Raw genomic sequence first — 27,712 nt, 5'->3', positions numbered from 1 at the left:
AGATAAGAAAAACAGAAAACTCAATAAGAAACGAACCCAAGAAAAACCTCTCCAAAACAGAATGGTGAAAAAAAGTTAACAGACACTATCCAAGAAATTAGATTTAAACTCTTGTAATGATTTTATTGGGATATGAAAATGCTGATGTAATTTGAAATACTAAACAGTTGTCCTGCTAACCACCAGATGGTTAGACCATGTATTTCTGCAGAGGAAACAGGGACTCAACATTGGTAAATGGAGAAATACCGGGATTTAAAATTCTTAACATTCATAATTAGCCTGTTTTAAGATAGCTCCTTAAATGGCTTCTTCTAAGTACCTGATTTAAATATTTTCTTTGTTTTCATACAATTTAGTTCAGATTGTTCACTTTCCCCAGTCAAACTGTTCAAGGTGGATCTGCTTTTAGTTATTAATAATCTAAACAAATTAGTTCCCCCACATATAACCAATTTTAAGTATCTAATAAGATACTAAGTCTGGGTTTGCTATAATTTTGGGAATCAATATATTTGGTCTCAATTTACCAAAGGAAAGTGGCCCACCAAAGCCGGGTCCACTTTCAGAGGTGTAATCTCTGCTAATGGTCTCCACAAAGACACATACAGAAGAAAGCTTAGCGGAAGTAACCAGTTTATCCTTTGTGTTCTGTCTTTTGTGTTGTTTTGTTCAATATCTTCGTTTCCTCTCTTTAATAATTAAATAGTCCTAATTAATAATTGTGATAATCTTGCTTGGTCTTAATTATTGTGTCCCCTGAAGTATGTAAAAGAACCCCTGTGACAAACAGTGGGAGTCGCACCCCTGATTTGGTGGTAAGAGAAACAATTAGTAAGATGTCTTACCATTTTCTTGTTTATCTGGACTAAATATTTTTAGTTATTTTTAAAACACAAATTACTGTGTGTCCAATAATGTAAAATAACCCCTTTCTACCTCACAGAACACAATTCAAAAGATAGTCATTTATAAAAGGATACAAATGTTAAGGAGTTGGGGTAAGCTTATCTTAATAAAATATTCATAAGCCACTTTCTTTCAGTCATCTCAAATCCATCCACACTGACATTTCACAAACCAAACTTTGCCATAATACCTTTCAGCACGAAGCTTTTTCCCACACATTTGTTCAGGTCAGCACGGAAATGCTTATACTTTTCAGAGTATTAAAAAAAAAATCTCGCTCCCACACCTTAGTACAAAAAGCAACACAAGGTCAAGATTAAGAAAATGGCCTTACTCCTCTTGTCCCTTCCTTTCATGAATTTGAGCAGCTTCTTCCTTCACCTAGTGGGTGTTTAATTTCCCACTGGAATCGTGCAACTCTTTCCATTCATTGTCCTGTTTTATGCTAAGAAAAATTACATTACAATTGTTGACACTTCAGTGAGTTTCAAATTATTTTCTGTATTGCTCATTGAAAACATACTGAACCCTAGTAGCCAAAACTAACTTTGAGAAATTAAATAGTAGGTATTAAAAGGTATGAGTCTTATCTACTATTTAGTTATCTGGACTGTACCTCATTTACTCCCAGAACCACTTATCATCCATAACGCTCCTTTGTGGCTACTGGAAATATAGGTATTTTTGTGCTATTTACTATGAGGTCTCATCTCCTAGCACCTCCACATTCACCAGATGTGAAATTTTACAAAAAGAAATGTCATGAGTATGGACAGTTCTTGATCTAATCTATAAATGAAACAGGCTGGCTGTGCTTTTCCAAAGGACATTTTATGCCATAATACTAAAAGGAAAGCAAACAGAATGGCAACCATATATGTATATTTGTGCAGAAATATACATATATGTCAATATACCTCCAGCAGGGGGATGAACTGGATAATCTAAAACTACAGATCTTTTGCATCTCTAATTTCTAGGAATCCTAAAATACAGTCAGTCATGCAACATGGTGGGTGCCATTAAAAATTGGACATGTGCTGAGTATACCATGGTATTTGTGGCATTTTCACAAAGAATGCTTCAAAAAGCACAGTATAGATAAATATCAGTGTCCAATATACATCTATATATTAGTTACAGATCTACAACACTGAACTAATTTAATGAAATACAGGCACATTATGTCGTTAAAGCACATTCAATGACATTAACTAATTAACCCTCACAGCCATTCTGTGAGCTACTGTAGCTAAGTGTTATTATCCCCATTTTACAGATAGGAGAATTGAGGCAGAAGTGAAGTCACTTGCCCAAAGATTGCCAGCATGTCAATAGCAGATGCAAGATTAAAATGAATCGATCCCAGACCCTCGTTCACATTAAAAAGCTACTCATCCATGTAACATTTCAAAGGATAACATGGAGATAGAGATATTTGAATATAAACAAAGGGCCAAATACAGTGCTGGTGAATGGACGAAATTTGGCTTGATATGATTTAATATATAGCATTATATGCAGTATTACATCAAAAAATGACACTAAAAGATAGAAAAGTCACAAAACAGGTGCTCCTAAATCAGACAAACATTGGCCTTGTGATTCAGCAGGTATTAACAACCCATATACTCTGGAAATGCTCCTATATCTGTTTGTTTGGGGCAGAATTTAATTGCAAAGTCAATTTTTTTCCCGTCAAATAAAATTGTGTTACAAACTAAACATGTAATTTAAAACCAAATGGATGTTAAGCGGAAGCTGAATAAATCTGAGAAGTTTTGGCTTAGCAGAGCACTAATGACTGCTAAAAGACTAGCACTACAAAAATGGAAATCCAAAAAGCGACCAACAATTGAAAACTGGAGCATAGGCATCATAAGCTTGGCCACAATGAAAAGAATTGTTTACCATAACAGAAATACCTAAGAAAAAGTCTCAGAGATATGGGATGCTTTCCTGGAAGTATCTGAATAATCCTATTAAATGCATGGCCCCCATCTCGTCTCCCTGTCCTCTCTATCCACTTTCTTCCCTTCCCTTTTCTACCCACCTCCTCTGAATTTTGCTTCTATTCTTTATCTTAACTTAATATTTTTTTCTTTAATTATTTGGATTTTTATAAACAAATTTTGTTTATAAATTTGTAATGCAAATAACTAATTTATATTTTATATATAGAATTAAATATTTCAAGTATAGCTAAGGCTAGGTAGCAAATTGTTAATATATCATGAGAACTTTATGTATGCTTTGTTATGTTTGTTTTATATATATAAAACAAAATATAAATTAAAAGTTAATAGGAAAAATAAAAAGATAGCAAAGCCAACCACTCAAGAGTTAGTAAATGCCAGAATTAAGCTTGCTTGGGCAACTTTAATTTGCCCCCCTTCTGCATATACAGTATGATGCAGTCTTTAATTACATGATCATATCCTACATTTTCCCCACAGGACTCCTGCCTCAGCCTGTGAATGGTGTGTAGCTGCTTAATATTTCATTTTTATCCTCTTCATTCAGCATATGACCCTAGGTCTTATTTACTGTGCATCATTCAAACCCTGCACTGAATACAACCATTCCTAATTTCCTCCTCAGCAGTCCTGTGGCACTCTCATCCTAGTAGTTGAGTGCTTCACAAACATTAATGAATTTATCTTCACAACCTTTGAGGTTAGGTGATATTGTTATTCTCTTTGTACAGTTGAAGAACTGAGGAACAGAGAAATAAAAAACCAACATTTCCAAGTGTCCACTAATTTTGGGTTCCCAGCATGAGATAATCACATCCTGATACTTCAATGTGTGATTGATATGGCAATTACCTTGAAAAACTTTATTGAATGAAATTTAAATATCTTTTCAAAGTTTATGTATTATTGTGGGCCGGGATTTTATGCATCTCTAGGGGAAGATGGGAAGTAAGGCCTGGATGATCAAAGAACATATTGAACAATGTGCCAGATAATAATGGACTTTTGGGACAATACATGTGAAGTGGATGTCCTAGGAAATATTCAGAGGGAGGTGAATGCAAATTCCTCACCTTGCCCTGGATATTAGGCACACCCCTATCTTTAAAAATTGATTGAATGATTAAAGTCTGTCAAAGCTATTGTCACAGATCAGGGCAACTGCACCCTCTTTAAGGTTCAGCAAGGGCACCCACTCTTCGGCTTCTGGCTCCCTGTAACGAGGCGTGACTCACCCCTGCAGCGCCTCCTGCTGGCTGTCTGGCAGTTAGCTTGTTTTCCAGCTCTGGAGCGCCCTCTGCAGGCCAGTGTCATCACCACCTCTGGCCCCCCATGTCCCTTTCGGACCCCGATGCCCCTGTGTCTGGGGGTTCTGCCCCAGCAGAATCCCCTCAGTCTCTAGGTCTCCCCTCCCTGGGGAATCCCCAACCACCTAATCCCTCCTTACCAGTCATCATTTAGCCCCCGCTCACTGGGGCCAACTGCAGCCTGTAATGGCCACTCATCATTGGCAAGCGGGGGTAGGACCTGCTGCCTTTGCCTATCCCCAGGCTGCCCCTTTGCAGCCCCAGCACCTGGTTTAGGCCCCACACAAGGCCCTGCAGCCTGGGGGGTTGTCAGCCTGGAGCTCCCCAGCCCCTCTTGCCTTTCCCCCAGCTCTGCCCTACCTCAGGTCCCTGCTCAGCTCCCAGGTAGCCAGGTTCTTCCCTCTCAAAAGCTAGAGAGAGAGTCTTAAGCTTCTGGCTTACTGGCCTTTTATAGGGCTAGCTGCAACCTAATTGGGCCGTGGCTGCAGCTGTGGCTGCCTTCCCAATCAGCCTTTGCTTCTAGCTCTCCAGAGGCAACCCTTTCCCAGGCGGTGGGCGCTGTCCGAGGTTCTCTGCTCGGTGACTCTCAGTAGAGGAATAATCGGTGACACTGGGCGTGGCACTAGGTAACTCGAGGGGGTGGAAGACCATGAGTGTTGAAGAAGCCCCCCCCTCTAGGCCACCAGGTAACTCAGGAGGGTGGAAGACCACAAGTGTTGAGGAAGCCCCCCCGCTCTGGGCCCAGGCTAGCCTGAACACTTCTCCCTCCTGAAGGCTGCTGTGTTATACCTTGTGTTTGCCTTTGTTTTGTTGCATAGTTTTGCTTTATCCTTTTTGGTGATTCTTTGTAAGTGTTACACAAATAAAATTCTTTTCTGCTTCAAAAAAAACAACAACAACCCTTTCCCAGGCTGGTTTTAACCCTTTCTGGTCTGGAGCGGGTGACTACCCCATTACACTCCCCAGCTGTCACCTCTGTTGGGTGGAAACATGTGTCTCTCTCGCTCCTGACTAGGGTATTTCACATCTGCACAGCTCCCTGACTACACTGAGAATTCCCCGACAAAGTCAGACTGCCTAAGCCAGCCTGCTTTGCTTTTGTCCTCTGAGATAAGCAGTGTTATGGAGTTACCACACAGCTCTTCCTAAACGAGCACATTTGTTCTTAAGGTAAAAGCTTTAAAGAGAAAACATATTAAAACAATAAAAGACCCTATGAACATGGTAATAAGTTCACCAGAGATCACCCCAACTCCAACTTTGGGCTCTGGCTGGTGAGCAGTCCTTCAAACCCACCAGTGGGTTTTTTGGTGGATACCAGTTCATAACCATGTGGCTCAGAACCAGCACACTCATAATCTGAGAGTTACTCCTAATGCTGTTGAGATCTTTTGATGCTGGGAAGAGGTAATTTGTAGACAAAAGTCCTCTCCCGAGCAAGCCTTCACAAGATCATGTCCAGAAGTGGCTTTTGTCTTTGCTTCCTCCCAAGTATTTCCTAGGAAATGCACTCAAGTAACAGTTCATTTTTGTCTTAGCCCATTGTTTAAAAGACTCCTGTGAAGCTCATAACACTTCCCAAGACTGATATTAGTCATATCTCCTAGACAAGCTATGTACAATCCAACAATAACACATAAACATTTGCATTTTTAATACAATGAGCTCCTAAGGTACGTAAACTTAATTCAATAAGGTTTGTCCAGGATATTGCAGGAAATTGCCATCTCTATCACAGTTATAAGCAACAGAAAACAGGGTACAATAATAGTGTCAGGCAACTTTAACTGTAGGTGGCACTACAAGTTCCCTGTAGAATATAAAGCACAGTACAAACATATTTCAAAACAGATTGCTATGAGTCTGGTGCACTTTTTTCATGGTCTCCATCATAATGTATATTAGAGGAGTATTTAAATAAATGTATGTTTTCACAGAGGTTCATTTTTGTCTCTAGACTATATACAGTATACTTTATGGACCAAGTTTTCTAAAGGAACAATTACTTTTTTTGTGAGCACAAACTGTGCCTACAAGTTTGTACCCACACTTCCAACTGTGGGCATAAATCTAAGTAACTAGCCAGTATAATTGATTCTTAGCTGTGGCTGTGGTCATGTCAGGGACTGTGTATTTGATTCTGCTGTGACTTTCTCACTGCACATTACTACCCACCCTCACAATAAAGCTTATTTGAAAAAATTGTATAGTAGCATTAGGTTTTAAGACAGACACTTATTTCATTTTAAAAAGTCTCCCTTATACAAGCTTCTGTGGTTTTTATTAGGGACTTGGACACCAATCTAGGTAAGCACTGAAGCACATGCATGACTTTGAGAAGCTGAATCATGCTAATTAAGTCAATAGAATTACTTTTGTGCTTAAACTTACGCACATGCTTAAGCACGTTGAAGGATGGGGAGCTTGGTCATGGTGATATAGGACTTCATTGGATGAGGAATGGGCCCTAAAATGCTAACATTTTTATCAAAGGCATTCAGATACCACAGTGATTAGTGCCATATAAAAAATATAGATGGGAGATAGACTCTTAGAGCTCAACTACGCGAAAAAAACAGAACCAAAAATCAAAACTTCGCAAAAACACACATAAATAGCACACATATATTAAGGAACAGCTTTACTATAATGGCCTCAGATAGATCTGTGCAATGCCCATGGAAGGGAATGAGTCAGTTTTGCCCCTATGTATAACCCATCTAATGACTTGAAGGGTACCAAATTATATTCTGGGGAAATCCACCATGTCTGATGCTTTCACAGTGGATACTAGTCCCATCTTCTGTCTAGTAGCAGGTAATGGATGCATCTGGATGCATTTTGAAGTTGAAGAGGAATTGAATCTGTCTGCCTTGGATCAGTTTAATCTCATCTGAATCCTGAAGTCCCAGGTCCATAGAGTCCAGATCTGGTTGTACCAAATTTGGGAAAGGAGAACAGAGTAAGGGTGGTTGGGATGTAAGGGATGGCCTAAGAAGGAAGAGCCTAAGGAAGTCTAATTTTTCCTTCTGTAACGCTTCTGCCAAATGCCAACAGAAGCAACAAGGGCTGGGTTCAATGTGTCTCGGGGACTTTTTTTGAAAAATAGATAAAACTGGAGGCTTGACCCCTCATCCTGAGCTGTACTCTTATTTCTGGCCCTGGGAAGTTACCTTTGCAAACAATTTTCCCCCTACTTACAAGCACTCGAGTTTGTTGGAAACATGGAACACAAGTATTTTTTATTTGGGGGAAAATACGAAAACAGTTAAAAGAAAAATCCCCTCCCCCTCCCCCCCCCCCCGTGTGTGTGTTTGCATATACGGAATTGAGAAACTCAAATTAATATATTAGAGTTTGGTCACACATACACCATCGCTGATGGAGGTCCAGAACCTATCTCACCAAAGCTACATCCACCAAAACCCTGCACAATTCCAAACATCCTGTCATGAGTACTGTACTGTTACTCCGTTATCACATTTACACAACACCGCAATCAAATTCCAACCAAAATAACACAAGGAAGCCATTCAGAGCAGTCTTTTTCCCTGTCTCCCCAACAGATGAAACATAGGAGTCCATACCTCTGGGTCTTCTCGCCATGCAACTTATGCAATAAAATAATTCCTTTTTCTTTGATTTTTCTCTTCTGTCCAGCATCCCACTTTGTCCATTTCCTCATGATCTTATCTTCTGCCTATCCAGTGACCCCATCAGTCCGTGTTGCTATAACCTACAAGAGAGAGTAGGAAAGGATTTCATCTCACCTGCTTGGTTTCATTGTGTTTGGAACACAGTTACCATTCACAGAAATGTTTACAGCACAAAGCTCCCCAGACAGAAGTAAAATGGAGCCTGTCTGATTCCTAAATAGGCCAGTAAAACTGTATTTCCATGCCTAACTGTTATGTTCACAGAACTATACACATGGCAAAGGGAAAATGTAATAATTAAAATGGAACTCACTGAAAATCACACATTTTCCAGTTACATTTTGGGTGCTCGTGTATTTTGCATCTCCCTACTTAATATGCTTCTATGGAAGAAGGGCCAAGGCCCAAATAAAAGATCAACAGTCATTCGAATGTACTTCTAAAAATGTATAATGAATTTGATGCCTCAGTACCAACTGAGGGAGAGCACTGAGAAGTGAGTCATAAAAACAAGAAAGATAGTGTAACATTTCTGGCTGTTCTTGTCCCAAGTGACTCAGCCAATCGTGAGGCTAAAAACCTGTAAGTGGTTAGGTCTAGTAAATAAAATACACATTATAAATAGAGAGATTATGAGTTCTAAAAGAAGGAGTATTGTGGAAAACACAATTATACAATGTGTTCAGGTACGCTCATTAGAAAAGGATGGTGAACTAAGCCATTACAAAATATAAAGTAACCTTGCCAGCTTCTGCAGCCCAGAACGTGCCTCTGGTATTGATGAAAACCAATGCACAGAGCATGATATATCTGATTATGTTGGGGATAACTAAAATGTTTGAAAAGCCCACAGAGAGAGCATATTCTTTAGTTATGGTCTAAAAGAGAAGAATACTGTACTCTAAAACAGAATAAACTATTACAGCTGGAAAAAACTTCACAGGAACTTCAGCCCATCTCCCTGACAATGCAGAATTGTACTTTATGGTATATTTTTGAGTATTTTTTGTCTAATTATACATTTCTCAAGTAATAGGACTTCCACTCTTGGGATACTGGAGTAGAAGAAGAGAACACCTTGTGTTACAAGGGGAGAGTGGGAAATGACATCACTTTTTCCATAAAATCTGTATTGTGTAACCAAAGCCATCAGAGACAGGGGAGTTGGCTGCTCCTTTTCTGCCCCACCCTCCAATGCTGCTACTGAATTTCTCCTTTTCAGACTCTCTGCTTCCTCCAGTCCCACATGTTTGATTCTATGAAGGTCTCCAGTTCACATGATTCTCCTAAAGCTGGAACCATCTGCCTCAAAAATCTTAATTGCACTGGGGCTGAGACATAGGAGGAAGGCTCAAGTAGCCCTTTCCCTCAGCCCCATGGTTGCCAGCCAAAGGTGGCTACCAGTCAAAGGTGGCTACCAGTCAAAGCTCCTGTATCCCTCTGCTACTGCCCATGAACAATTCATTGTTGAGTGATGGGATCTCTGCATCACTGATGAGTGGAAGTACCAGGATCTTAGAATTATGTCTACATTTTCCACTTTCCCCCACATTCTCTTCCTTACCTTTTACCTTTGAACAATATAGCTCTTTACACTGTGAGGGATGAGACTATGATTTCAGGAATAAATAATGACATGATGGGTAGATGAAAGAGAAAGAGAGACAGACTGAGATTAAGACAGGCAGGCCGGGTATTATATTAAAAAAAGATTATTTTGACTAAATACAAAATATTTTTATTAACGGCCCACTAATTCTGAATAAGAACATCCACCCAGGCTTAATGTGGTTTAACTAATCCACTTTAAATTCTTACCTTGAGTTAATTTGGATTAATTTTTCTTAGTGTCCCTATGTAGACAAGCCCTTAGACAGCTCTCAGTGTCCCTCTCATTTACCCTACCTAATATTTGCTTGCCACTCAGCAGAGGTCAATGCCAGGCAGGATGGCTTTTTTTATACATTTCCACAGCTCAGGGGACCAGTAAAGCAATCTGATGCATTTGCCAACACCACCATGTATGATCACACAGGGCCACACTGTGACACTACAACAATGCTTCTGAATACATTTCCTGAATGAATTGTTTCTATGCTTTTTCAAACTTTCCTCTATGGTGCAAGAAGCCAATAAGGAAAATTCAGCTGAGTGGATTGATATTTGACTTAAATTGTTGATGTCTGGGTTTCATCACTTGTATTTTATTTAATAATTGTGATATTCCAAGGTTCCTAATGCAGGTATCTCTAGCTAGCAACTTTTGTGGCCTCCATCGTTGTAGCATCTGTGCACCATATAAATTAGTAATGATTTTATTCCTGGTAGGGAAGTAGTATTATACCCACCTTACAGATGGGGAACTTGGACACAGGTAAATTAAGTAACTAGACCATAGTCACGCAGTGTGTCCATGGCAGTTCTAGACATTGAAACTAGACGTTATCAAATCAAGAGCCGTGCCTTTTCATCTGTTTGTATAGCACTTAGTACAAAGGGGCCCTGATCGTAACTGGGGCATCTAGACACTAATGCAATACAAGTGTTGCATGGATAGTAGGATGGTGAAATATTCTACTTAACATGCTATTTAACACATTTCACCAGCTTACTATCCAGCAAGAGTATGGGACAGTGATAAAAAGTAAAAATTAGGACAGGAGGTTTAGATAGCTGCCCTGAGAGTCACCAGACCAGCTCCTGGCAGAGGAATGACTCGTTGATGCATGTAGCTTAATCAGGCTCTAGTTCAGCCACGACTCATCGCCTTACACACCACGTTTGCCATCGGAGATTGGGAAATATCTCTGGACAACGACAGCAATTGCTTAGCTGGAAAATCTCATTACATATTTTTCTAATGTGATTTTAGTCATCTTTACTTCAATTTTGCAGCTAGAAAGGCAGTGTTGCCTACTGATAGTACACTGGATGCAAGACATAGGAAATCTAGGTTGTATTCCTAGTTTTGCAATTGACATGCTGTGTGCCTTTGGGCAAGTCGCTTGACCTCTCTCTGATTTGCTTTCACCTCCATCCCTTTGTCTGTTTTGTGTGGGTTACATTTATTTAGATTGTAAGCTCTTCTGTCTCTCACTGTGTGTATAGCCCTGATCTTAGTTGGGGCTGATAGATGCTACAGTGATATAAATAATAAATAAAATAGTAAAATAATAGTAGTAATAATAATGAGGAAATACAGATGAATGACCAGCCAGTGGTTCTACGCAGGCCAGTGGAAACCACAAGTCTCTAGTCGATGGATTATCAGTGGTTTGCACAGAACCATAATAATTTCTCTTGTTACAATATATATGCAAGATTAAATCCTGTACTTAAAGCAAAGTCTGATCAAGCTGTCACCTGCAGAGAACCACCAGGTGTCTGTGAGGAAGGAATCTTTCTCCCAGTTCCAGACTAGCAATAGCCCCCATGGCTGCATCACTCACATGCAGTTCGGGGTGAATGGGGGCTGAATTCACTTGTGTTTCTCCCACTCTGCTATCCTCTGCTTTCACCCTAAGCTCCCTCCACTGTGGTGCAGAAAGGTGAAGACTGCCTTGCATAGGCTCCCTGTGCCAAGGAACCACAACAGCTCCACTTGAAAAGTAGAAAAATGAAATATAAAACCATAATGCCAAAGATCTATAACTGACTCACAAAGTTCAGGTGAATTAGGAGTTAGCCATGGTAGAGAACTTTAATGGGATAACTACATGGAAGAGATCTTTTATGTCATGTAGCCATGGCCCTGGCAGTGCGGGACTGTTCCATGCTGTATAATTCCAATGGTTTGTCTAAGACTAGCTTGAAAGTAAAAAACTCACTGTGAAATTAAATTGGACCACATGAAACACATCCCTCTAGATGAAAGAAAAGGAGTACTTGTGGCACCTTAGAGACTAACCAGTTTATTTGAGCATGAGCTTTCGTGAGCTACAGCTCACTTCATGTGAGCTGTAGCTCACGAAAGCTCATGCTCAAATAAACTGGTTAGTCTCTAAGGTGCCACAAGTACTCCTTTTCTTTTTTCTTTTTACGAATACAGACTAACACGGCTGTTACTCTGAAACATCCCTCTAGATGTAACTGCTGGAATTAAATGTATTTGGATAGACAGATACACATTTTAAAAACAAAAAAAGCCTTTGGCAGTGATCAAAGAAACATTTACAGTGCATGTATAAACATAAAAAACAATTACCTGTGTTAGGCATAATCATTTTCCTGCTTACCCTCAGCCTCCCATATTTCCTGTGAGTTTAAAATATTATCAGCCTGTGCGTGTTGACACAGCAGTAAATGAGGTGATACATAGATTGTAAGTGGCATGGCCATAATGAAATCCACTAGGGTTGAGGACTGACGTAAAGCCACTACCAACTGTTTCATAAATAATTCTTGTGGTATAACCATCTCACAAAATTGAGTGAGTATAATAGCGCATAATTTCTGATTTTAGATTTTATTCTCCAAGAAATGCCCACCCAGGAACAAAAATATTCTGTAAATGTGGTTCTTCACGCAGGAAATGAAATGGAACAGCTGCCTTTTGAGCATAGCCAACAAACACATTCGTCCCAGCACAAAGAGACATCAGAATTGTGACATATTTACATACGAGAGGAAAAATGGTCCAGTGGCGAGGGCGCTAGCTGGGACTGAGGAGACCTGGATTTAGTTCCTTGCTCTTTCTGTGTGACCTTGGCAGGGCTATGAGTATTAAATCATTACAAAATTATGAAGTGTTAGACACCACAATAAGACGGACCATAGACATATTTAAAATATATGACTTAACAGTGGGAGGACACTTCTGAAATTCTGACTCTCTCTCATCCACTATTTGTTACTTTTTTTTCTTATCTGCTTAATTTTGATAAGAATTTAAAAAGTCATTGATAATTGCAGTCAACAAGTCTAACGGTAGTTAAGGGAGGTTTCAGAGTAGCAGCCGTGTTAGTCTGTATCCGCAAAAAGAAAAGGAGGACTTGTGGCACCTTAGAGACTAACAAATTTATTTGAGCATAAGCTTTTGTGAGCTACAGCTCACTTCATGAAAGCTTATGCTCAAATAAATTTGTAAGTCTCTAAGGTGCCACAAGTACTCCTTTTTTTTTTGGTAGTTAAGGGAGATGGCTTAAAAATACTGAGCCAAGATATGAGTGATAAATATATGCTTGCAGAAAAAACAAATCCTCCATTTGTTTTTAGATCTGGAAATACACATTCAACACACGGATTAGCAAGCCAGTCACTTGGTACATAATAGGTGAAACCCTGGGCCCATTAAAGCCAGTGGCAAGACTCCCATTACTTCAAGGGGTCATGACTTCACCAGATATAATGAGCTGTTCACTGCCTGTAATGTATATCTGTAACTCAAGATAATAAAATAAATAATACTTATTTCATCTTAGCAAATGCTTCTGTTTTCTTGTATTGAAATGTTTACCTACTATTGCAAAATACTTTAAAATATTCCCGTGAGAAACTTAGAACAAAAGGCACCTATTAAATTTGCACCTCTGCAGTAAATATTTTAAATTACTTAAACTTTCTCAGTTTTCAGAGTTCGATGGTACAGCAGAATGAAAATATGAGAAGAGTGTGGGTGGCTTACTTTGCTTTTGGGATAGAAAACTGAACTCTCTAATGTGAAAAAATCCAATGAGTCCAATTTCACCTTTATTACCAATGTTCCTATACATTATCAGAACAGGTGGTTAATAATGTCTTTCATACATTTGTGTTTGAAAATTCACTCTTATGCTTTCAAATTTTTCTGTTTTATTACAATACAAGGAACTTAGGACTGAAAGTGTGGGACGCATACTCAGTGTCACAAAGAATATCAAGTTATTGATCTGTAAACAGAAGCAAATCAAATATGGGATTCCCTTCTCATTAAAAAATAAGCAACTTTGCAACAAATCTGGAAAAGTCCACAAAAGAAGTGGATTCAATATGTAGGTGTTAAACCAGCTACTGCACTGTATATATCTTCTGCTGTAGTTACATTCTCCGAACAACACAAATGTAAACATCTATCACAAGAGTACATATTTTTTACTTTCTTTGCTGACTTTAAGCCCTGTGCCTACACAGACACAGAAATATTTTATAGTTGTGACAGCTAAAATTATTACCTTATCTCTGAAAAGAAAATTTTCCTTTTACACTCTACTCAGTGACATAGCGTCTTAATATATTCTGGTTTGTGGAGGTTTTTCTTCTTTAGGATTTCTTGCAAGAGTCTCTGTATTTCATCAGAAGTCAGCCTAATAGCTGGACAAAAATCAATCTTTAGTTTTCCAAAGAGAGTTATAAAATCTTTTTTAGAACTTGTCAAGGTTCCTTCTCCACTCTGAACTCTAGGGTACAGATGTGGGGACCTGCATGAAAACCTCCTAAGCTTATTTTTATTTTGGGTTAAAACTTCCCCAAGGTACAAACTATTTTACCTTTTACCCCTTAGATGTTTGGTGGTGGCAGCGATAAAGTACAACAGATATATAACCAGGAAAGAGCCCGCTTGGAAACGTCTTTCCCCCCAAAATCTTCCCAAACCCTACACCCCCTTTCCTGGGGAAGGTTTGATAAAAATACTCACCAATTTGCATAGGTGAACACAGACCCAAACCCTTGGATCTTAGGAACAATGAAAAAGCAATCAGGTTTTTAAAAGAAGAATTTTAACAGAAGAAAAAGTAAAAGAATCACCTCTGTAAAATCAGGATGGTAAATACCTTACAGGGTAATTAGATTCAAAACATAGAGAATCCCTCTAGGCAAAACCTTAAGTTACAAAAAGACACAAAAACAGGAATATCCATTCCATTCAGCACAGCTTATTTTATCAGCCATTTAAAGAAAACAGAATCTAATGCATATCTAGCTAGATTACTTACTAATTTCTAAGACTCCATTCCTGTTCTGTTCCCGGCAAAAGCATCACCCAGACAGAGAGAGCTTTTGTTTCTCCCCCTCCAGCTTTTGAAAGTATATTCTCTCCTCATTGGTCATTTTGGTCAGGTGCCAACGAGGTTATCCTAGCTTCATAACCCTTTAGAGGTGAAAGGGTTTTTCCTCTGGCCAGGAGGGATTTTAAAGGTGTTTACCCTTCCCTTTATATTTATGACACAACTAAAGGGCTGAACTAGGTTAATCCCATACATTTTTTTGCAGTTCAACATCCACTGGGGGCGGATGTTAAATTACCCTGTCATTTAAATATGAATCAGCAGTGTTCTCAAGTGTCTAAATTCCCATCTATACTAAGCCTGGTTTCAGTGGTAATTTTGCCTCTGCACACAGCAAAAAAGAGTAAGAAGGAAAATTTTCTTGATAGACATGAGACAAGTTAGGTTAGGTAACATCTTTTATTGGACCAACTTTGGATATTGGAAGGTACAAGCTTTCAAGCTACACACAGCTTGTCATCTTGTTGTCTTCTTTCAGAGCTCTGTGTAGCTCAAAAGCTTGTACCTTCCATCAACAAATTTTGGTCTAATAAAAGATATTACCTCACCTACCTTGTCTCGCTCATATCCTGGGACTGAAACGGCAACAACAACACTGCAAAAAAAAATGGATGGACCATGACACTTAAGCACTATGAGCAATATCCAAACATCAATAAATTCAGATGCAGAGAGCCTGACCAACGTAGGAAAGCGGTAATAGTATATAGAAGCTTTCACTTTGTGTCATAGGTTCAAATTCAGCCTGGGTCTGATTGAAACTGGCTACTACTTGATAGATATTCCGTGGCTTACGTGAAATTAATTTGGTGGTTTCCAGTTCTCACTAAATAAGCACTAAATAGGTTTTTTTAAGAAAGGTTTGCTTTCCAACAAAGTGGAAAATGAAAAATTGGGTCTTTTTGAGTTATTTGTTCAGTGGGTTTCTTTTTTCCCAATATTCTCCCTTGCCCTCCCCCTCCCTGCTATTTTTCAGTGGCAAAAAGGGGGAAAGCAGGGGCAGGCTGAACAAAAGAAGAAGAAGAAGAAGATGATGACGACGACGACGACAGGAGTGGGCAGGAAAAATGAAAAAAAAAGAAAAAATTGGAAATGAAAAATTCAACTTTTTTTGGAAAAATTTTGAATAAATGAAAATTTGTTCTTTCTAAACCTGTGGAATGAAAATGACTGAAAATTTTAACACAAATGTTTCTAATCAGCTCTCTTTGGTATCTTTCACAGATACTAAATTCACAAAACAAAAAGAGGTTGGAAGTTCAATTCTGATGTGCACACAAACAGCTGCATGAACTCTGGACTACCCAGAAACCTCTCAGGACTGCACAACAGGACTAGAAATCTTGAAAAACAACTCTTTTTGCAATATTTACAGTATCTATTGCTTCCAGTTTGGCCAGAAATACCACAAAAAGCAGCCTCTCGCATTCTCCTGCTCTTCATTTGGTTCCTAGGAAGAACATCAGCATGCAAAGATATACACAAATAATAAGAAATAATGGGAATGTGGAAAAACAATATCTACTTTTCCAAATCTCCAAACTGGTTCAGTTTGGTTTGGGTTTTGAATAAAGGTTAGAGGGGATTTTTCATTTTATATTGACTGGTTTACCCTTGTCTATTTACATTACAAAACCCAGGCTTAGTATGTCATTATTAACATTGCTTGGTATAGCCATGGAATAATTCACATTTCAGGACAAAGGTGAGTGCTCTTTTTACTACATTTTTTACATAGAGGCCAATATTTTCAAATGTTGATGCCTATCTTTAGGCACCAACATCCATATTTAGGCACCTAATTAAATGTGGCCTAGTTTTCCCAGCTGCTAAGCATCCACAACTCCTAATGAAGCCAAGGAATCCCATGACCATGTACTGGGACTGTCTTTTCATTATGTGTATGTACAGTGTCTAGCACAGGTGGGCCTCAATCCTTGTGGGGACAGATTCCAAGAGTAGAAAGATGGTCCAATGGTTAGGGAGCTGGGACTTGGGTTCAGTTCCCTGCTTGGTCACTTTCTGACTTTCTAACTGACCTTGGGCAAGGCCCTTGCTATCTCTGGACAGGCAGTCCTAGACTTTACAACGTTCGACTTACAACAAACGGCACTTACGACATTTCTGAATTGATATCGTGATTCGACTTACAACAATTGGTTTAGACTTTATGACACTTGGTCCTGCAATGGAGTGGATTGCGGTTCCGAGTTATGACGTTTCAACTTACAACGCAATTTTCAGGAACCACTTGTGTCGTAAGTCTGAGGGCTGCCTGTACAGAGATAGCAAGGGCCTCGCCCAAGGTCACTTCAGTTCCTCCATGTATAAATTGGGTATAATAGCACTGCCCTATCTCACAGGGTTTGTTGTCAGAATACATTATAGATTGTCAGCTGCTCAGATATTAATTGGGGCCCTATATGTACAAAGATGAGTGCTATCACATTAAATAAAGTGGGTTTAAAAAAAGAGAAGTCATATTTGATCTGAAGCAGCCATGAAATCTTCCATTGCTATTTGTACATTACTTATGAGTGATGAGCAAAATAAGCAAAAAGAAAAGGAGTACTTGTGGCACCTTAGAGACTAACCAATTTATTTGAGCATAAGCTTTCGTGAGCTACAGCTCACTTCATCGGATGCATCCGATGAAGTGAGCTGTAGCTCACGAAAGCTTATGCTCAAATAAATTGGTTAGTCTCTAAGGTGCCACAAGTACTCCTTTTCTTTTTACGAATACAGACCAACACAGCTGCTACTCTGAAACTGGAGCAAAATAAGGAGAGTGTTTGCTTTTCCATACTCCTCCATTAAGTAGCATACTTACAAGTCATTAATCTGTTTACCACCCATCTGGAACCAAGTAGTACTAGAAACCAGAGGAGACTTTCTCATGAGAATTGCTCTTGATTTGTCCATCCAAGAGTTTTATAAAAATATTAGCATCACTAGACTGCATCTTGATAGAAGAGTTCAAAATCCTGCCTGTTTTTGGGGTGGGTGGGAGAGAAAGATGACTACAAATGTAGACATTAGTAGCTGGCTGACAAATCCTCTCCTTGCTGTTTTCTGTTGTGTTTAGCTTTTCTGTAAAATTCCCATGTGCTCTTTTGGCTGCACCATGTGATATTTCTCTATTGCTATTTTCTACATTTGCAGCAAAACCTAGTATTTCATTGTAAACAAATAGCGTTAACACTTGTGATGCTTAATGTTTTGTCAGTTTGCTCAGCAGGTGTGAAGAAAATGCAGACACTTCCAAGCCTTTTTCAATGCTGCCAGTCTTCACTAAATCCTCTCCCAAGTGGATGCTCTTGTATGCTGTATTTAGCTCAGTTCTGGAAAAATTAAGAACTGAAACTCATCTGATGCTAACACGCAGCCCCAGAGCGCTGAAAACATCTGATTCAACGAGGGCAGGTGAAAATGTAGCAGGATTTATCCTATTCCATAAGAAGCTCAAAGGCTTTAGACATATTAGAGAGACTAGATGGGTGGGGTAATATCTTTTATTGCACCTAATTCTGTTGGTGAGAGAGACACGCTTTTGAGCTACACAGAGCTCTTCTTCAGGTCTAGGGCATATTTCACTGCTACAACTAGCTTGTTTACATCTCAGCAAGGTACAAAGCACATGCCTTACATTTTTTAGTTTTTTGTTATACATTTTGTTGAAGAAAGTACTCTTCTTTTCTTTTTAAAAGGTTTTGCTGTTTATGATCAGCTTATTAAACCAGTCTAATTTTTTTTTTGAAAATTTGAAATTGATAAAAATTTGTGCCAAAAATGGCAAAATATTTTTGAAAAATGTGTTCCACTATCTTTCAACTAGCTCTTCCCACAGATCATTCTTATACAGGGAAAAACAAGTGCGGAGGGGCCCTAAATGTCTCAGATAAATTATTCATAACAAAATATTCAGCCGATTCGAATGCTGTCTATGAATTATTCTCTTCAACAAATGTAGGTCACCGAAGGAAAAATCAATATCAAGCTGATGCACAATATCCACCATGCTGGCTGACACAGTTTCAGGAATTTAACACAAAGTAGTCAAACAAATAAGCCCGAGGCTATCTCTTCGTTTCCAAAAGTGAGTACTTGAGGTGTAGCAAGAGCCTTGAATATGTAGCAGCAATCTGCTATATCTTTTAGTTTGTCACTAACTAACCCAAAGCCATGTGCAGATTTGAAGCACTGCTTCGCCTCTTCTTCAGGTGAGCTATCAGAAGCCATTCACATATTCTTAGCATTTAGCCAACCATGAGAATGACCGATCTGCTTCCTTTACATTTTCAAGCATCGCTTTAAGCAATATTTTACTGGTATATGAAGCCATGAACACTTCTATAAGATTATCACTTGCATCTACTGTTGCTACAAGTCCATAAGGGAGTGTGGGAATGGTGCTTCCATGACAATTAAAACTTCAGTCTGTCAAAGGAAGAGTTTATTGTCAAAAGGCCAGTCTTCCCCTATATTTATTATTAGTTTTATGGTAGCACCCAGACACTGCAATCAGGACCAGGACCAGTTGTCATAGGTGCTATACAAACTTATAAGGAGGTACAGTCCCTGTATCCAGGAAGCTTAGAACCTAATTTGACACAAAAGGCAACAAGCATTGAGAAGCTTTCTAGGGGAATGGGGAGAGTGCTTCTTTCACAGCCTGCTACCCTCTCACACATACCCTGTGGAACCTCCTTTACACGGTCTCTGTGAGGTTCGAGTTCCTCAGGTGGGAAGAGAGCAGAGGAAAACTAGCTAAGTTCTGTCAGAATTTCCCCTTCCCCTTCAAAAAGCCAAAACCCACAGGGAAACCAAAGATTGTCTGCAATCAGTTACACTGCTCCCCCGGCAGTGGTTTGTAAACCACTTGCCCCACCAGACTTCCGATTGAAGCTAATGAGAGCTTTGCTGAGTAAAGACCTCAGGATTCAGCCCAATGGTAGGGAGTGAAAGCACAAAATACCAGTTAAAAAAGCCTGAAGTACTAGCAGTGATACCCACTCCACTGATTGGTAATCATTGAGGGTAACATTCACCTATGGGGAAGATGAGTACAAGGCCTAGGCACCACTTAAGCCCTCTTTGGAAGCCTATCTGCTAAGGAGACTGCCAAGAAGATGCCAATTAGTCCAAATGTAGTAGTGGTTTTTGTGATGTCAACATCTGTCCTCCCGGAGCTTTCACACAAGGGCTACCTCACAGACATCAGATAGTAACTAATTTTGATCACTACCTGCTTATGCTTGAGATGAACTAGCAAGATAGAGGTGAAATGCTCTATATCTACATTCCCAATCCCTTGAGCCACCCATCCTCGTTGGGCCATATATTTCATTTTCACCTTAAGCACTAATCACATGCCCGTATGCTAGAAACCACTGTGTGATTGATTAATTCATGAACATTGAATAAAAATCAAACTATCGCACCACTATGAACATGGTGAAGCATTATGTTCCTGTTCAGTTCAACCTAGACCATGAAAGGAGATTTCTACATGTACATCCCCCATGAACATGGGATCATTTTACTCATACCAGTCATAAACAAGCAGCCCACAACAACATTGTGTTTTCTTTCTCAAACATGGTAGCACAATGATGTGAAATTTAAGAAACATGGGTCCAAATTCATCTCTGGTGTAAGTGCCCTGAAGCCAGTTAAATGGGGTTAACAATTAAATGGTAGCTTACTAATATTTAGTCAGATTTTTCCCCTTTTCTATTAAAGAAGTGAAGCTCATTGATAATTTCTGCATTTAATCAAAATTAAGGCAGAGTTGTGAAGTGAAGATGCCTTACCTCCTTTCACTTTGAGATACACTGATGATATTGCCGTGGCGATATACTGATGATATCACTGTGGCACTTCCCCTTAAAGGAGTAAAATTTGTCTTCAGATGTCTTTTCAATACTTCACACAAATTGTGCCAGTGGTGGTGGTTGTTTTTGTTTTTTTTAAGATAACCCTACATAATCCAGGGTGTCAATAGATAGCAAATGAAGCTACAACTGCAACAAGCTGGCTAGGAAGCAGATAAAATAGTGTCACTAGTGAACTACACTGGAAAGTTACATATTTTCAAAACAAATTAATAATAAATAATAATAATGAAAGATTTTACATAACATTAATGTTTTGACAAGAGCAAGGAAATTCAAAGTTAAGACCAAAAAGAAAAGGAGTACTTGTGGCACCTTAGAGACTAACCAGTTTATTTGAGCATGAGCTTTCGTGAGCTACAGCTCACTTCACTGGATGCATAGCATATCGTGGAAACTGCAGAAGACATTATATACACACAGAGACCATGAAACAAAAAAAAAGTTTTGTTTCATGGTCTCTGTGTGTATATAATGTCTTCTGCAGTTTCCACGATATGCTATGCATCCGATGAAGTGAGCTGTAGCTCACAAAAGCTCATGCTCAAATAAACTGGTTAGTCTCTAAGGTGCCACAAGTACTCCTTTTCTTTTTTCTTTTTACGAATACAGACTAACACGGCTGTTACTCTGAAACCTGTCAAAAGTTAAGACCAAGATTCCTCCTTGCAGTTGCAGCATGATTAAAAAGTCATCTTGTCATGTGGAAACCATGTGGTGTGGGGTTGCAGGCTTTTGTTGCTTTGTATTAAAATCTAATCATGATTTTCAGACAGTATTGCTTTGTGAACTTTCTTGCTTTTTAAAAAATTAATACCAGCTGATAGAAAAAAAACCTTCCATATAATGAACAGTTCTTTCCCATGAAATTAGAATACCTTCATTAAGAAACAAAGACCAAATTCTGATATCAGTTAATCAAGCATAAATCTGGAGTAACTCTGACAATAGCAGGGGATGTGGGTGGATCAGCTAGGCCCTTGATCTTCACTGAGGCCTCTGGGTACTACTTTAATTGAAATAATAAATAATAGATTACCACTGGAAGCAAATTCGAAACACAGGAGCCCACCATTGAGAATGTCCTTCCCACAACTCTCATGAGCTTCACGCTTGAAATACTTAGCTGAATGCAGGTGGAGCAGCATGTCAGAGAATGAAAAGTAGCTTCTTAGGTAACTTGGGTCTAGGTCATTTATGGTTTTATAGATGGTAGCCAGCATCTAGAATTTCAATTTCACAATGTTATGTGCTCTCTGACACTCCACAAGAGAGCAGCTGCATTCTGTACCAGCCAAAGCTTCTGAGGGGCTGTTTAAAGGATGCTCTAGATGGAGAACTCTGCAGCAGTCTAGAAGTCTGGCAATGCCTGCATCTTTTAATACTCAAAAAGTAGATTTTTCCCCACATTGGTTAAGGATGGACAAGTGATTGCCGTGATAGTCATTAGCTAGTTGTATGCAGTGTTTTTTGTAGCCATGTTGGTCCCAGGATATTAGAGAAACTAGGAGGGTGAGGAAATATCTTTTGTTGAACCATCTTCTGTTGGTGAGAGACAGAAATGTTTTTAAGCTTGCACAAAGCTCTTCTTCAGGTCAGAATTGAGATTTGAAGTTTCTCCAAGAGAAACAATTAAAAAATTCCTCTGACAAATTTCATTTATAGCTTCCTGCTGCTGATCTTTTCCTTTGTATCCTTTTTCCAGGTAGTACAAAATTATTTTCAGACAGTCCTGGATATCCTTTTACATAACACTGTCAGGTTTAACCAGACCTTTTTACGCAATAAAATATGTTTTATGAAAACATTTATTATCCTTTATGAACATACTGGAGTCAAGGATCAGAAAGCAATTTTCCTTCTTTCCTGTTCTCAAACCTTTAATGTTTTTTAGTAAGGTTAAGCAGCACCTTTTCAAATTCCCTATGCTTGATGTGTCATCCGTCGATGAGTCAAGCTTGTTATGCTGGAACACTGCATGCAAGAACGGTCCATCTCTGCTGAAAAATTTGAAAGGGAATGCTTTATTGTTTTTAAAGAAGAGTTTGAAATATGTTCATCCTTTTCTCTCTAGGTGTCATGGCCATACCCAATGAGAAGAGGGGGGTTTCATACCCACACTTCTCTAACGTATCTACTTCCATCACTATCATGGTTAGCACTCTGTCAGCCTTCACCGTCCAAAGCTCTTCTTGACAAATGCCTCTGTATATGAGTGCAGGCCAACCAACCCAATGTGGAACAGCTAGAATTTCTTTGTACTCATAGAAACATCTGTTTTTACATGTCAATCTATAGAGTGAAAAAGCCTTGCTATAAAAGAAATTAAGGTGTTATTTTGCTGTCAAGAATTTACGCATGTACACAACATGACCATTTATGACAAACTGCAGACTGAAAACTTTATAAAGGCCAGTCAACCTTCGCAGTAATGCCTAATGGATACATATCCATTGTCTCAATAAAAACAACTCCATCAACTAAATGATTAGGCTCCCCTGCTGCATTTTACTAAATTTTACTCCAAACAGTTGCTCTCTAGTCCACATAAAACCACATCTAATAATTAGAGTGTGGGTTTTGCCACTCTCACTCACACTGAGTAGTACTTTAGTCCGTGAACAATCCCATTCACTCAATGAGCCTGTTTGTGATGTAAGATATTACCCACTGTGAGTAAGGGTGGAAGAATCTGATCAACTCAAATTAGTTTAAGCTTGTAAAATGTTTTGAAAATTAAACGTGATATTAGTGCTATTGGTGCTAATTATGTATAGTCATACATATACTATTTTGAAAAAAAAAACAAAAGAAAGGTCACAAATGAAAATGAGCACCCTGATTTTTAAAGGTATTTTGCCTTTGCTCCACTCAGTGTTGCAAGGACTATAGATGGCTAAAGTCTCATTTTCAAAAATGATTTAGGCACATGGATAAGTAACTTATTCAATTTCTCTAGTCTGGGAAACTGGTTGTTTCAAGGAATCCTGACTATCCTATTTGGAATTCTAATAATCTTTGTGTGTTTTCAATTGATTTCTTGTTGTATCCAAAACTGCACAAGACACACCATCCATCAGGTTACCCCTAACCAGAGTGCTAATCTAATGTTGTTAAATGTCACCAGTGAAAGTAATGAAAAAGAACGATTGATGTATGGAATCCAGTAAGTCATTGGTCATGGGTGTAGCCTTGACCAAAAGGGGGGATTGTGGAAGTATAACATTGTATAAGTATAACGTTGTATAAGGGGACATGCTGGATACATTGTATATGAGAGGGCATGCCAAAACATGTTACAAAGTATCTGAGGGAGCACACGTAGGGACAGTTAGCTTTTGAATGGAGAAGCAATTAAGATAGAGCCAGCACGTCTAAGAAGCAGGCATCAGAATGGAAGGTGTGAAGGGCAATTAGTTAAGTTAACTGGAAGCTGTTAAAGGAGATTGTTAAGGGTGGCAGGTAATTGAAGATACGTGACTGGTCTCAGGGATCTCGAAGGGTGGTGACTGAAATCTTTTTTCTTCTTTTGTCTGTAACTTCTCTGTAACTTGTTCTCCAAAAAACTGTATAAATTAAGAGACACAAGCCCCACTCGGGGGGCTCACTTCTAAATGTATTAGCAGAGCAGCTTTGCTAATAAAACATAGTGGTCTGATAAATTGTGAGTCTGAGTCAAACTTTGACAATTTGGATAGGCTATTATCAGCAGGAGAGTGAGTTTGTGTGTGCATGAGGGTGGGGGGGTGAGAAAACCTGGATTTGTGCTGGAAATGGCCCACCTTGATTATCATGCACATTGTAGGGAGAGTGGTCACTTTGGATAAGCTATTACCAGCAGGAGAGTGAGTTTGTGTGTGTGGGGGGGTTTTGGAAAAAAAGGGGGGGTGAGAAAACCTGTATTTGTGCTGGAAATGGCCCACCTTGATTTTCATGCATGTTGTAAGGAGAGTGGTCACTTTGGATAGAATCATAGAATCATAGAATCATAGAATATCAGGGTTGGAAGGGACCCCCAGAAGGTCATCTAGTCCAACCCCCTGCTTGAAGCAGGACCAATTCCCAGTTAAATCATCCCAGCCAGGGCTTTGTCAAGCCTGACCTTAAAAACCTCTAAGGAAGGAGATTCTACCACCTCCCTAGGTAACGCATTCCAGTGTTTCACCACCCTCTTAGTGAAAAAGTTTTTCCTAATATCCAATCTAAACCTCCCCCATTGCAACTTGAGACCATTACTCCTCGTTCTGTCATCTGCTACCATTGAGAACAGTCTAGAGCCATCCTCTTTGGAACCCCCTTTCAGGTAGTTGAAAGCAGCTATCAAATCCCCCCTCATTCTTCTCTTCTGCAGACTAAACAATCCCAGCTCCCTCAGCCTCTCTTCATAAGTCATGTGCTCTAGACCCCTAATCATTTTTGTTGCCCTTCGCTGGACTCTCTCCAATTTATCCACATCCTTCTTGTAGTGTGGGGCCCAAAACTGGACACAGTACTCCAGATGAGGCCTCACCAGTGTCGAATAGAGGGGAACAATCACGTCCCTCGATCTGCTCGCTATGCCCCTACTTATACATCCCAAAATGCCATTGGCCTTCTTGGCAACAAGGGCACACTGTTGACTCATATCCAGCTTCTCGTCCACTGTCACCCCTAGGTCCTTTTCCGCAGAACTGCTGCCTAGCCATTCGGTCCCTAGTCTGTAGCGGTGCATTGGATTCTTCCATCCTAAGTGCAGGACCCTGCACTTATCCTTATTGAACCTCATCAGATTTCTTTTGGCCCAATCCTCCAATTTGTCTAGGTCCTTCTGTATCCTATCCCTCCCCTCCAGCGTATCTACCACTCCTCCCAGTTTAGTATCATCTGCAAATTTGCTGAGAGTGCAATCCACACCATCCTCCAGATCATTTATGAAGATATTGAACAAAACTGGCCCCAGGACCGACCCCTGGGGCACTCCACTTGACACCGGCTGCCAACTAGACATGGAGCCATTGATCACTACCTGTTGAGCCCGACAATCTAGCCAGCTTTCTACCCACCTTATAGTGCATTCATCCAGCCCATACTTCCTTAACTTGCTGACAAGAATACTGTGGGAGACCGTGTCAAAAGCTTTGCTAAAGTCAAGAAACAATACATCCACTGCTTTCCCTTCATCCACAGAACCAGTAATCTCATCATAAAAGGCGATTAGATTAGTCAGGCATGACCTTCCCTTGGTGAATCCATGCTGACTGTTCCTGATCACTTTCCTCCCATGTAAGTGCTTTAGGATTGATTCTTTGAGGACCTGCTCCATGATTTTTCCAGGGACTGAGGTGAGGCTGACTGGCCTGTAGTTCCCAGGATCCTCCTTCTTCCCTTTTTAGATAGATAGGCTATTACCAGCAGGAGAGTGAGTTTGTGTGTGTGGTTTTTGGAGGGGGGTGAGGGGGTGAGAGAACCTGGATTTGTGCAGGAAATGGCCCACCTTGATTATCATACACATTGTGAAGAGAGTGGTCACTTTGGATGGGCTATTACCAGCAGGAGAGTGAGTTTGTGTGTGTGTGGGGGGGGGGGGCGGAGGGTGAGAAAACCTGGATTTGTGCTTGAAATGGCCCAACTTGATGATCACTTTAGATAAGCTATTACCAGCAGGAGAGTGGGGTGGGAGGAGGTATTGTTTCATGGTCTCTGTGAATATAATGTCTTCTGCAGTTTCCACAGTATGCATCCGATGAAGTGAGCTGTAGCTCACGAAAGCTTATGCTCAAATAAATTGGTTAGTCTCTAAGGTGCCACAATTACTCCTTTTCTTTTTGCAAATACAGACTAACACGGCTGTTACTCTGAAACCATTTATATGACTAACTCCCATTGAAATCATCAGGAGTTAGTCACCTAAATACCTATGAGGATCTGGGTCTAAGGAGCCCAAATCTCATTGGAAGTCAATGGAATTTAGATTCCCAAATCTAAGTCACTTTTAAAAATAGGATTTATTCATTTTAGTCTCTTCGACTCTATTTGGATTTTCAAAAATGCCTAGGTGCCTAAATCCCACAATGAGAATTATGCTTCTAGAAACTTTTGAAAATCCCATAGGTGCCTATCTGCATCTTTATGTGCCTAAATACTTGTAAATATCAGGGCCTAGGTTCATTAAAAGAATGGTAAAGCGGTGTTAGGAAAATATTCCAGCATCAAGGTGCATTAAGATCCCTTTTGGGGAGAAGCATTCCTCATCATCTGAAGGCTCCTCATCATGGTTGTAGTGTAGGTAGCTATAAGACTGTGTTGCCTTTTATTTTCTGCATATTGCACCTTTTAATTTCTAAGCCCTCTTCCTGTGTGCAGAGTTTCGGGACTATTTTTATTCTCTGATCTCAATGCAGACTGTCAGAGCAGACACCACATGCACTCTCCCAGGTACATTTTAGATTTTTGTTATTCTCTTAATCTAAAATAAAGGTAATTCTGATTGAATAAATCTTATTGGTGTAATTTGAAAGGGTGAACCGTAATGAGAGACAGCTGGGTTCAAGAAAGTTCAAACTGAATCAATGACATTCTAAGTTCCAGAAGATAAGTATCATAGGCTGTTTTCTCTTTCTTCACCCCTCTGTTTCTGCACATAAGTTTCCTCATCTGAAAATTGGGGATAATGGTATTTACCCTCATTTGTCAAGTGTTTTCTAGTGCATGAAGAAGCAGCACTAACAGCCTATTGTTGTTATTGCGTGTAGAAAAATCTGTAAGAACTTGACGACAGGACTGCATAACTGCAAAACACTCAGAGAAACTGAGCCCCAGCCAAGTTTCCATGAGCAAGCACATGGTGCAGGTCTTCTCTGAGAGCCTCCTTCTCCATGAAATGTTAAATTTCTACATATACCGCAACTGGGATACACCTCCAGGGAGAATTGCTCAGGACTCCATTCTGACTCAGGACTTCATGGTCTGCTTCTAGATTCTATGCTATACTATTCAGGTTCTTATAAT

General features: G+C 39.6%; 1 long non-coding RNA gene across 1 annotated transcript in view; it reads right to left on the bottom strand.

Annotated features, from left to right (window-relative positions):
* LOC141990017 (uncharacterized) overlaps positions 1–27,712 on the bottom strand; it is a 252,528-nt gene that overhangs the window by 64,472 nt on the left and 160,344 nt on the right. Inside the window, exon 3 of the long non-coding RNA XR_012640050.1 lies at positions 7,780–7,928. This is a non-coding gene — a long non-coding RNA (uncharacterized LOC141990017). The remainder of the gene's footprint in view (positions 1–7,779; positions 7,929–27,712) is intronic.

This window comes from Natator depressus, chromosome 6 (genome assembly GCF_965152275.1).
Source record: "Natator depressus isolate rNatDep1 chromosome 6, rNatDep2.hap1, whole genome shotgun sequence".
Taxonomy (NCBI): domain Eukaryota; kingdom Metazoa; phylum Chordata; order Testudines; family Cheloniidae; genus Natator; species Natator depressus.
This window is presented reverse-complemented; position numbering and strand designations above follow the sequence as displayed.